Raw genomic sequence first — 11796 nt, 5'->3', positions numbered from 1 at the left:
TCTTTATTATTGATAGATACAGTCAAAAACTCTGGCCTAGAGATGATGCTAGTTTCAACTTCAAAAAGTTTGATGAAAAAAACCTTTACTGAAAAAATTGTTTTATCTCAGTACAATGAAAGGTATCAATAACAAAATAAAGATTCTTTGTAGAACAGCTGTTTCCAAAAACTCTATTATTTTCGTCCAGAGCTATCTTAAGGAAACAATGACTTCCTCCCTACTAAGGAAATCACAACTTTCAGAGGAACAACCCAAAGATACACTTTATATTGAAGAATAAGAGGTCTCATCACGAGCCGACTTATCATTATCACAGATATTATAACTTGCTGACTTTGCCAATATTGTACACCACAACAGGGCAATGACTCAAGGTTGTTGCAATCAAAAGACAAGGGGTCTCATCACGCGCCAACTTGTTCAGCAAAGTTATAAATCAAGTGAATGACTGTGTCATAATTTGGCTACCAAACCAAGACATTGTTCTTTAAGAATAAAAAAGAAAATCAAAGCAATAAGTGTGGATATGGATTTTTCTTTGAAAGTTGTAGGCTGCCTTAAGTAGGATACAGGATCATTGTTGGGTAACAGGTAACCCTGTCGAGGCTATAGACGTCTGCTAGCAACAAAGGCTCTACCTACGACAAATGAGCATATTTAAAACTGGTTTACAGAGGAGACTTTGTTTTATCTTTACAAAGACCAAGTAATGGCTGATGTAAATACAAGGACTAGCCTGAGGAAGCAAATAATCAAAATGGAAAATGGTTGAAACAAAATATCATTGACAGGTTAGAGCATAATGTACTTTATCTTTCCATAATAAAGTTTAATTTTCTGAAAAATTTTCTGTTTTGGAAGTTTAGAAAATTCAATAGAAAAACAGAGATAACTGGTTCTTCCAAGTGAATCGCCAATTGTTGTGGCCACCAACAACCCCCCTCCTTATTTAGTATTAGCAATAAGACTATGTAAGTGGGGACCCTTAATAAAAAATTCAAAAAATCAATTAGTGCTCATATATGTTACTCCTTAAGAAACATCGCATCGCACAAAGAAGGATATCACATTTCCTTATGAGTAAAAATGATGAACTGCGAGATTGCGACGCGAACTCCATCGCATCGCATGCATTAATAAACACTCACATTGGAAAACCTAAAAAAATCGTCGATATGCGATATCGCATATCGCATATCGCAAAATTGCATGAAAAACACATAACGATTTAACGATTATAGCGATCTGCGATCCACGATCTTGCGATAGGGCGATCAACCAACCTTGCTATAGCACAACACGATAAAGTGCGGTAATGCGATACATCAAAATGCGATACTGTGATGCAGATCGCAGAAACATTCCATCACAAATTTTCCTGGCTCAATATTCAAGAAAAGTTTTCCATAAACCAAGAACTGGATACGCGCTTTAATGATAATTAATGAATTATATGCCAGTTGTTAATAAAATATGGTTTTGTGTTGTTCGAAGAGCCAGTTTATGTCAGGTGGCATGTTTTTGCATATCCGTAGCATTTAAAGCTTTCCTATCGATTTTTATTATCATTACTCTCTCCTCACTTGTGAACTGCAGGAACGAAAAACAAAAGTTACACAAAGCAATGTGCAGGAAGCTATGAGGAAAAAGGGTAAAACTCCAATGTTCAAAGACAGAGAAAAGACGCCCGCATGCAACAGAGCCGCAGATTCACAGAACGCTGCTGAGCCATCCATTACAGATCTTTCATTTACATCCATGGTTGAATGAGTATTGAACGATGCTGATATCAACAGGCAGTTTAACGCTCAAGGTCAAGAGCTCACGAAAGCATTATTTTTACAAATTTTGAAGCTTTATACCCGGTAAAGAAAAAGGCACCAAAGGAGAAAAACGCATCAGAGAAGCCCGGATCAAAGAACGGAGGCAGTTTTCGATGCGCCTAGCGCTAATCGCGCATCGCTGAGAAAATTGCTCAAAAAGCAAAGCCTCTAATTGCTCAGTCACTCGTAAGCCCGAAAAATGCAAGAAAGCAATGGTAAAGAAAAAACTGGAAACAGAAAGCTAGAGAAAAGGCAGAAGCAATTCAAGGGTTAACCAAGTTGAACTTGGATTATTACTGAGCATACGCGGTGAAGCCACATAGTCAGAAGATGACTCTCGAGTATATCATCGATTTTGCTGAAAAGATGGTGCCAGCTCTTACCATTTTTGTTTGCTTAGCTCAACCAAAAGCGGAAGACAGTCAGCCCACTCTACCCAGGCAAATACTGAATGCTTGCAACATTAAGGAGCAAACACAGAAATAGTTAGATATTAAATTTAATTTTTAGAAATAGTTTTGTTTTATTTTTGCTTAGAAAAGGGGCGGTCATTTAAACCGTATCCTGAATCTGTGTAATTAATTTATTTAGTTAGTAGTATTTAAACCCTTCTCATGCATTTAGAGAAGGGTCCAGAAATTTATCAAAAACTTGCCCTCAGAACATGCACTTTTGCACCCTCAGAGGAGGTTTTGGTGAATGAATGGATCAAGATTTGTTGATGTTTGCATTTGATATCTGCTACTGATGTTGCACTTCTGTACTCTTAGTGGATGTTAGAGAAAGGATAAATAAATCATTGTCGCTTGAAGCTTATGAGTAGGACTAGTCATAAATGGTACTTTTATCTCTTGACCATTTCTGCTTATATGTTAAAGTGATATACAGTTTTTAGTTGTTTATGTATTATTGCATGAATGCCTGAGTTATCATTTGGCACTTTTGTACGGTGATAGCTATTTATTTATGCTTAATGTATGAATAGCTTATTATGTGATATGTTTTTCACAACTGTTTTGTCTAACTTTTTATGCGAAGTGGTTCATCTTTATTTATTTCCTTTCTTATAATCGCTTAATGATCTTTATTACCAGTTGTTATTTGAAATATCTTTAGATTGAATAATAGAAGAATTACATCCTGGGTTAGTGTTACTGCTTATTAGATTACAATAGCATAGAATTAGATTAAAGTTAGAATTAGAATATCTTAAATAAAAACTGTAAGATCAGCAACATCAAATTTTACACACACACACTCATAGATTGGGAAACCGGTCCCATTATCCCCAGTCGGACCCGCTATACCAAACGGATAAGGAGCTTCCAACCAAGGTCCGGACCAGGCGGGTATCCCCTTTGTTGTCGACCCGATTTTCGGGGCTTCAACATAACACTAAATAAGTGGGGGCCGTTAGTCAAAAAATTTAAAAATCAATTTGTGCTTGTATTTCCTTTTTCAATAAAACTTACCATCATAAACTTAGGAAAATACCCTTGAAAAATCTAAAAAAACTTAAGTTTTATGATAAGGTAAGATAAAATCACTCCTTAAGAAATATCGCATCGCAAAAAGGATAATGGATACCTCCTTACAAGCGGAATTCTAAGATTGCGAGATCACAATACAAAACTTCATCGCATCACATGCATCAAATATCACTTACACTGAAAAACCTCAAACTGCACGATGGCGCATATTGCAAATCGCATTTCGCGGAAAACACATTAACGGATGATTGTCATATGTTACGCTCCATTGATATTGCGATGTTGCGATAGAGCGATATTGCGATGTTGCGATAGAGCGATATAGCGATATTGCGATGTTGTGATCTGCGATATTGCGAAGCAAATCGCAAAATCGCTTCATCACAGATATTTCGGGCTCATTGTTCAAAAAAGTATTTTCCATAAACCGAGACTTGGTTATGCGCTTTAAATGCTAATTAATGAGTTAGTTACCAATTATTAACAGAATATGGTTTTGTGCTTATCGAAGAGCCATTTCACGTAAGGTGGTATATTTTATATGTCTTCGGCATTTAAAAGCTTTCCCATCACCTTTCCTTATCATTATTCTCACCTCACTTGTAAAATGCAGGAACAAAGAACAGAGAACTATACAAAACAGTATTCGGGATATTATGGGAAAGAAAGGCAAAGCTCTGAATTCTGAAAACAAAGAAATGACGCCCTTGTATACAGACACCGCCTGTAACAGAGACACTGGTATTACTACTTGGGAAGGAATGTACAATTTACTTGAGGAAGAGAATCCCAAAGTGATGAAGGTTACAACTACTGCAAGCTCACATGGGTCTTCTGAGGCATCCATTACAGAGCTAGCTTGTTCATTCTTACACCGAATAGCGGCGAGGCCCAAAATTCTTCCCTACACGGACATGGTTAAATGGGTACTAGACAGCGCTAACATCAAAAACAGACAATTTAAGACTCAGGGTCAAGGACTTATTGGCTCATTCACTCCACAAGATTTGAAGCTCATGTACCATTTACCAGAGCCACAGGCGACTTACAACAAACAGTTCATAGAAAAGTTTGCTAAAGAAAATGAAGACCTGGCAGAATGCACCAAAGACTGGTCAAGGAGAGACGAACCACTGAAAAGGGATAAACATGGTATGTATAGTACTAGTTCTCTCACTTCCCCGTATTGCTTTGCTGCTGCTATGCTCTGTAGACTTTTTGGGAAGCCATACATTAACAAATTTTCATTTGAATGGCTACCATTATTGGATGCCGCCATTAATGCTACTGTTATGGATTGGGCTAAAATATTGTCTGACAACTTAGCCACAACCATTGTAAATTACCGATCTAAAAGAACTGTTTCTCAGAGAATTTATCCCCCTTTCTACTTATCGGCATATGTGATGGATGCAATTTGTTATGTTTCCAAGTTTCCTTTAATGGATTGGAAATGGACGACTCAAGACCCCTTACCCATTCATATTTATCATAAAGAATTGTGGGAATCTAAGTTCAGTCCGTATTTCTACAAGATTTGTCATGGAATCATGTTGCCCCTATACAAAATGTTGTATGATAAAGATGCTCCAAGATTTTCTCCCAAAGCAGAGGTAGATATACTCCCTGTCGCGAGATGGTTCGGAGAGGAACTGTTTACATATGTCAGGGTATTTGGAAGTCTTGCTTCCCCTCATGTATTAACTTTGTATATTCCTGATAAACTCATGGCGCGAGAAATTGCTTATCAAATCTGCGGAGAAGGAGGTTTGACTAAAGATTTGAAAGACAAAAAGAAGGCTATTTGGCCACAATTTCCTGTGGCCTGTGGGGCCTTTTCACTATTTGATGTAGGCCATGCATTCAAAGAAGTAAACAACATAACATGTCTACGATTGTTCAAATTTCCAGGAAGACCATTTGACCCTTATGATATTGCTAAGAATTTCACTACTACAGTCAAAATAAAGGTGTTTTTTAAAGAAGATGATCTTTTTGATGACATGTTCCAACAAAATAGTACACTTAAAGAAGTTCTGCATTCGGCCCAAATGTGATTCCCCCCAGCAGAATTTCAAGAGTTCAAGATATATAGGGAAAGGAGGTTAGCTAATATCCCTTTGGAAAAACTACGCTTGGAACCTGTAAGGGAACCAACTCTGAATATCAGTCTCAGTGGAAGTTCAGGCACAGACAGATCTAAATCTATGTCCAGGAAAGAAACATCAAAACATTCTAAGAGATCCGAAAGTGACCATGATAAAAGCGAAGGGTCAGTAAGGGATACTGCCCAGTCAAAAGAGCTCCCACAGCAACAGGTTTTGACCTCTCCACACCTAGATCCTCCCCCTCTCATCGTCCAGCCACCATCAGTCAGAACCGAGCTAGATAAAGAATGGGATACATTCAATGATTTAATCAATATTGAAGGACAAAACACAAAAACACCTGTGAGTAATGTACAGGCAACAAAAGATATAACTACAGGAACAATTAGCAATGACTCAGAAATGGAACATATTCCCATTACCCCATCCTTTGAACTTATGCTCAAAATAGAGGAGATTCCTCCTCTTGATGTATTTTATAGTCCACAACACAAGGCAGTAGTGAGAAGACAAAGAAAGAAAAGAAAATTGAAAAACGTGCTCTCTCATGACGCAGAGTAATTAGACATCCTATGGCAAAATCCTACCACCGATCCCACTGAAAATCTCACCAAATTATCTCAGATCGCAGGAGCATATGCTTCTGCGACCATTGATAAAGCATCTGAAATACAACAACTACTAAAAGAGAAGGAAGATCAAATACAGGTTTTGCAGCAACAACTGCAGCAAGCCAACACCAACAACGAAGCACAGAAACAGCTTGAAAGATTACAACAGGACTTCCAACAAATGCAGATAGGCTACCACAATAGTTTGGCTGAAAGAGAAAAACAGTTACAGGATATGCAAGAGATGCACAAGGATGATCCTAAGCTTATAGAATTCATCACAGAATCCATTTCCTTAAATGATCAACTACTACAGCAACAGGAAGCATTGTGCCAAAGAATAACACAATGGAACTCTTATTACGAAATAAGTGATAAAATCACTAATCAAGTCATGGACTTACAACATGATTATGATTTAATTGATAAAAGAGTTACTGAATATTTGGCTTGGCAAGAAACAGAGGAGGGGAAAAGAGCAGGTGCAACAATAATTAACGACAATCACAAAGAAATGTTCTTTAACAAGTGGGATGCACAAATCACGAAAGCAGAGCAAGCGGCAGAAGAAGCAGCCACAGTAGCAAACAGTGTTATTGACTGCATAAATGAAAATTTTCACAGGGCAAATCTGATCTCAGAAACCACTCCAGGGTATCTACCAAAAGCACAACAATTGCATACAAGCTTGAGACGGAAGGCTCAAGAAAAGGCAAAATCAATCAAAAGATTAACTAAGTTGAATCGGGATTCTCACTGGGCATATTTGGTAAAACCACACAGCCAGTGCATGACTCTCAAATGTGTCATTAGTTCTGCTGAGAAAATGGCGCCAGCTCTTTCCGATTCCGTTTTCGTTGGACAGTTAAAGTCGGAAGTCGGCCAGCCGACTCTTCTCAAGCAAATGCTGAACGCTTGTGATTTCAAGGAACAGATGCAGAAATAGTTAGTTGTTAGTTGTTAGTTTTAGATTCAATGTTAGTATTAATTTTGCTTAATTTTTGCCTGAAATGAGGACGGTCATTTAAACCGTATTCTACATTTTTGTAATAAGTTATTTTTGGATTTAGTTAGTAGTATTTAAACTCTTCTCATGCATTTAGAGAAGGGTCCTGAAATTTGTCAAAAACTTGTCCTCAGGACATGCACTTTTGCACCCTCCGAGGAGGTTTTGATGAATGAATGGAACATGATTTATTGATATCTACATTTAATATCTACTACTGATGTTGCATTTCTATACTCTTAGTGGATGTTGGATTAAGAAGAGATAAATCATTATCGCTTGAAGCTCATGAGTAGAACTAGTTATAAATGGTACTTTTATCTCTTAACTATTTCTACCTTTGTGTTAAAGTGATATTTATGTTCAGTTGTTTATATATTGATGCGTGAATGCTTGAGTTATCATTTGGCACTTTTGTACGGTGATAGCTATTTATTTATGCTTAATATATGAATAGCTTATTATGCAATAGGTTTTTCAAAATTGTTTCGTCTAACTTTTTATACGAAGTGGTTTATCTCTATTAAATTCTTTTCTCATAACAGTTGAATGATCTTTATTACCAATTGTTATTTGAAATAATTTTAGATCGCATAACGGAAAGATTTCATCCCGAGTTAGTGTAGAATTAGATATTTATGTTTATTAGAATACAATTGCATGTTATTAGATTAGAGTTAGAATAAAATCATTTCACTTAGGACCTTTTAGAAAAGAAATATCAAATCTCAACACACACACACACATAAATTGGGAAACTGGTTCCATATCCCCAGTCGGACCCACTATACCAAACGGAAAAGGAGCTGCTAACCAAGATCCGTACTGGGTGGGTATCCCCCTTGTTGTAGACCCGATTTTCGGGGCTTCAACAGGTTGCAGGAGATTCGCGACCGGCTTACTTCCGTGGGGTCTACATCAGATCCATAATTTCTGGTTAGGACTACCCTGAATGCAGTCTCTGAGGAGTGGGAGACATTTTTCCAAAGTATTTTGGGCAGGGCTACTCTTCGCAGTTTGGAGGAGATGTGGGCAACTCTTCGCTGAGAAGAGATCAAGAGGATGACTAAGGCATGCAGTAGTAGCAAGGGAGGTGGAATCAAGAAAGAGGAGGAGGAGGATGCGGCTCTAACATCTATGGGACAACAAGTGAAGAGGAAGAAGAAGGACATCTCCAAGGTGAAGTGCTTCCATTGTGGGGAGCTGGGACATTATGCATCCTAGTGTCCCAGGAAGAAAAACAATGGAGAAGCTTTCGATTCAAAGGCAACTCCAGCTAAGTCGGAGAAAGAGATCGATACTGATGACAATTGTGCCATGAGTGCTCATGAACCTATAGAGAAGAGGGGGGAGACATCGAGTTGTAGTCAGGAGGACTACATACTAGGGGTAGGATCCTTGAGGTGCCCAAACTCTTGGATCATATCCGGCCATAGGAGCCCTTAACGACAGTAGTAGGATGACAGGGGTCGGATGGAGTGAAGTATATTGGAGCAGCAAGGAAATGCTTGAGTGCAGAAATCTGAGGTAGCACAGTGGAGGTTACAGCAGTGCGAGAGGCACGGAGATGTATGCAGCAGCGCAGTGGCAACAGAGGGAGCACAGGATAGCAGCAGAGGCAGCTTCAGCATCACGAGGCTTCCAAACTAACTAAGATGTAAGTATTTGGGGGAAGTCAGTTACCTACTTCTCGGTAACTGGGTCGCAGTGCAGTAGTTCGCAGTAGCAGTGCTAGGGGCAGCATGGGCAACATGTTGAGAGGGAGTTGTAGTATAGATGTAGTAGTGGTAGTGGAAGTGCCATGGGTAGCAGTATAGAAAGTAGCAGTGCAGGGGATGTGAGGCAACAGGCCAAGCGTCAGCACAGGTACCGGTGCGGAGGATTAGTGTGATGTTTACATGGTGAAGCATTACTAGAGCACATTCCTCGCTAAGAGGGAGTGTTGATTTGTGGTAGCATCGGATGTGCTCTAGCCATGAAAATTGGTGGAGAGGCTGAAGCACGTGAGATCTCCAAAACCCAAAAATTGTTTGGAGAAATTCTACTTGGATGAGGAGATATTAAAATAATTAATATTTTTAATTGGGTCCTAAGTATAAACTTAGGAAAATTAAAATATTAATGTGGATTAATATAATTTTGTGTTAGAAGGTTCCAAGAGACGAGGATCAAGCCAAATCTAATCTTAGCCGTTGATTAGGGACTTAATCTCGGTCGTTGAATCGTCAACAGGAAAAGTATAAGAGGAGGCTTGAGGGTTAGTTGGAGATACACCAAATTGATTAGTCAGTTTGATTTTCTGGAGCAGGGTTTTGCTAAGAAAATCGAACCAGTGATCTGTTGCAACGAGGGGCAGTTTGGCACGAGGCCGAGAATACATAGCAGAGATAGTTCCAGGGAGGGGCAGTTGGGACTTACGCAGAGGTTGAGGAGGCCAGTGTGGGTGATGCAGAGGGTCAGAGGGTTGACGCAGAGAGCCAAGAGGCTGACGCAGAGGCACTAGTAGTTGTGCAGAGGCTAGCAAAGCTGATGTAGGGCCAAGAGGTAGCATTCAGTGATTCTACGTGGGGCAGACTGAGTGTTGGTGAGCTGAGAAGGTGACGCAATCCCTATTAGAGTGACACGGAGCAGTGGAGAAGCTTGGAGCAGATTTCGCTGTCCAGCTAAGAAGTTGCCGTAGTTGTTGTGGGATCATTCAACCAATGACTAATCAGCCGGAATATCTGCCTCCGAGGAGAGGTATTATTGCCGAGGACATTCTCTGTTGGGTGAGCCATTTCTGGCATCCTAGTTGTATTTAGAAACTGCATAATAATAAAACCCTCATATTTGTTGCACCAGTTTTCCCGCATTGGGTTATTCCGGGGACGATTGTCCAAAAATAACGGTGTCCCTTGTGTGTTTGTCTCAGTTATTTCAGTGGTTGATCTGTATATGTGCTAGGGTTGCATTTGTATTTATTTTTGGTATTTATATCTATAAATAACTTGTTAATGAAAAGAACAAGTAAGAGAAAATAAACCAGATAATTTAGTAGGGATTTCTGATGTGTCAAACTTAGAAATTTCAACAGGAACCACCTTTATCCTTTGAATCTGAAATTGGTATATCCATAATTGCTGCAAAATATGGAATGAAAATTGAGCCCAAAACCTTGACGCAGACAGAAGATTATTATTTATTTGAGATAAGGCTTCATTGTGATTTGAGGAATCGTGATAGGTTGAGATAGTTGATTTAGAATAAACTCTGTGTGCTCTTTCTGGAGTCCCCACATTCCCCAAGAAGAGAGATCTTGTATAGAAGCATTTCAGAATGTTCATAGCGTTCATTATAGGGAGGATAGTCCTATTTCAGTGTCCCCTCATATGCTTCCAAAATTTTAGCAGCTTTTCTTGGATCCAAGTTCAAGTGATGTGCAATAGCGAATCCAATCCAGTTCATACGGTGATTGGGCTTCACAGTTGATAGTTGTTGTCTTGTTTCCACAAATCCTGACAAGTCTCGCATTTGTGCCTGTAGAAGAGAAAGGTCCCGTAGAATTTCAATATTTTCTGGATCAATCTTAAGAGCATTTCTATAGCTTTTGATTGCATCACTATACTCCCTATCTGAACGGTAGAGAAGACCATAAACATGCCAACAAACATGACTTTTCACATCATTCTTTAAGCCATGCCGAACAAGCTCATAAGCTTTTGTCTTACGGTCCATGCAATTATAAATCAAACCCTTCATTGACAATATATCAGGAGGCTAGAGCATCGGACTCTATTTTTCTAATGATAGATTTGTGACAAATCTCTGCATTTGAGTTTAACCTGTCGATGCTTTCCCATACTCCGTAGCTCATTCATAGCGAAATTCTTCCTTACAAAAGTTTCAACCGTGTGCTTGCTAGGAAGCTTTGGCGATTTATTGGTAAACACATTTCCTGAGGTAGCGTGTTTGCCATATTGTCTGTAGATGAACCTCCCAAATCAGATCCAGTAGACAGAGTAGTCAACATGGAAAAGGGTTTGGAAATCTCCGATCTAAATCCTGTCTTGACAAACTCATCTACCTGGTGTTTCTTTCGACACTTGCAGGCATCAACCATAACATTTTAGCGCACATGGCGATCCTGAGTGGTATATGTTGGTGGACGCGTGCCTTGGCATCTTATGCCCTTCATGAGATCTCCTTTGGCCATTGATTTTCCATCATAGTTGGATGAGTGAAGATTGTCACTTACCTGCTGCATTGTCTTGGTTTGACAATCTTTTGGTGGCACATTTTATTTCGCTTGTGGGATTTATCCCACATGCAATCAGGAAACCTAAATGCGGGCTTTTACAGACACCAACGCTTCCAATGCATATTGGCGTGTTGTGCACTATACTCTCCTCCTCCTCGACTTGGCTTGGCGCTTAACTTTGTGCTAGCCCCTCGACAGAGCCTGAGATTCTGCATAACAATCCTAGCAAGCCCAGGGCGTAAGTTTTTGCCAAAATTTATCATGTAATAACATTTATGTTAGTTATTCCAACCTGGGAATGAGTTCGAAATTAACCTTCTCAGAAAAGAAAACCTGAGCACTCCTCTTTCTGCGCAGACAACGCTTTCCTTATTGCATTGAGAAGACACAACTCGACTCTTTCACCATTGTTGTGGTTTGATACATGAGTGCCATATACATTGGGGAATCCAACTTAGTTGCTTGTGATTCATGGAGTTAAGTGCAGTTTAAATGAAACGGTGAGGAAAGATTCATAA

At 39.2% G+C, this 11796-nt stretch overlaps 1 pseudogene; it reads right to left on the bottom strand.

Moving 5' to 3' along the window:
* Positions 1–10389: 10389 nt before the first annotated feature.
* Positions 10390–10755, bottom strand: LOC149201602 (N-terminal acetyltransferase A complex auxiliary subunit NAA15 pseudogene; annotated as a pseudogene).
* Between the last annotated feature and the right edge of the window lie 1041 nt (positions 10756–11796).

The sequence above is a fragment of the Pinus tabuliformis genome, chromosome 2_1 (assembly GCF_031772625.1).
Source record: "Pinus tabuliformis cultivar Carrire ecotype Pingquan chromosome 2_1, CPIR1, whole genome shotgun sequence".
Classification (NCBI taxonomy): Eukaryota; Viridiplantae; Streptophyta; class Pinopsida; order Pinales; family Pinaceae; genus Pinus; species Pinus tabuliformis.
The sequence above is the reverse complement of the archived record's forward strand: the minus strand, read 5'-3'. Positions and strand labels throughout refer to the sequence as shown.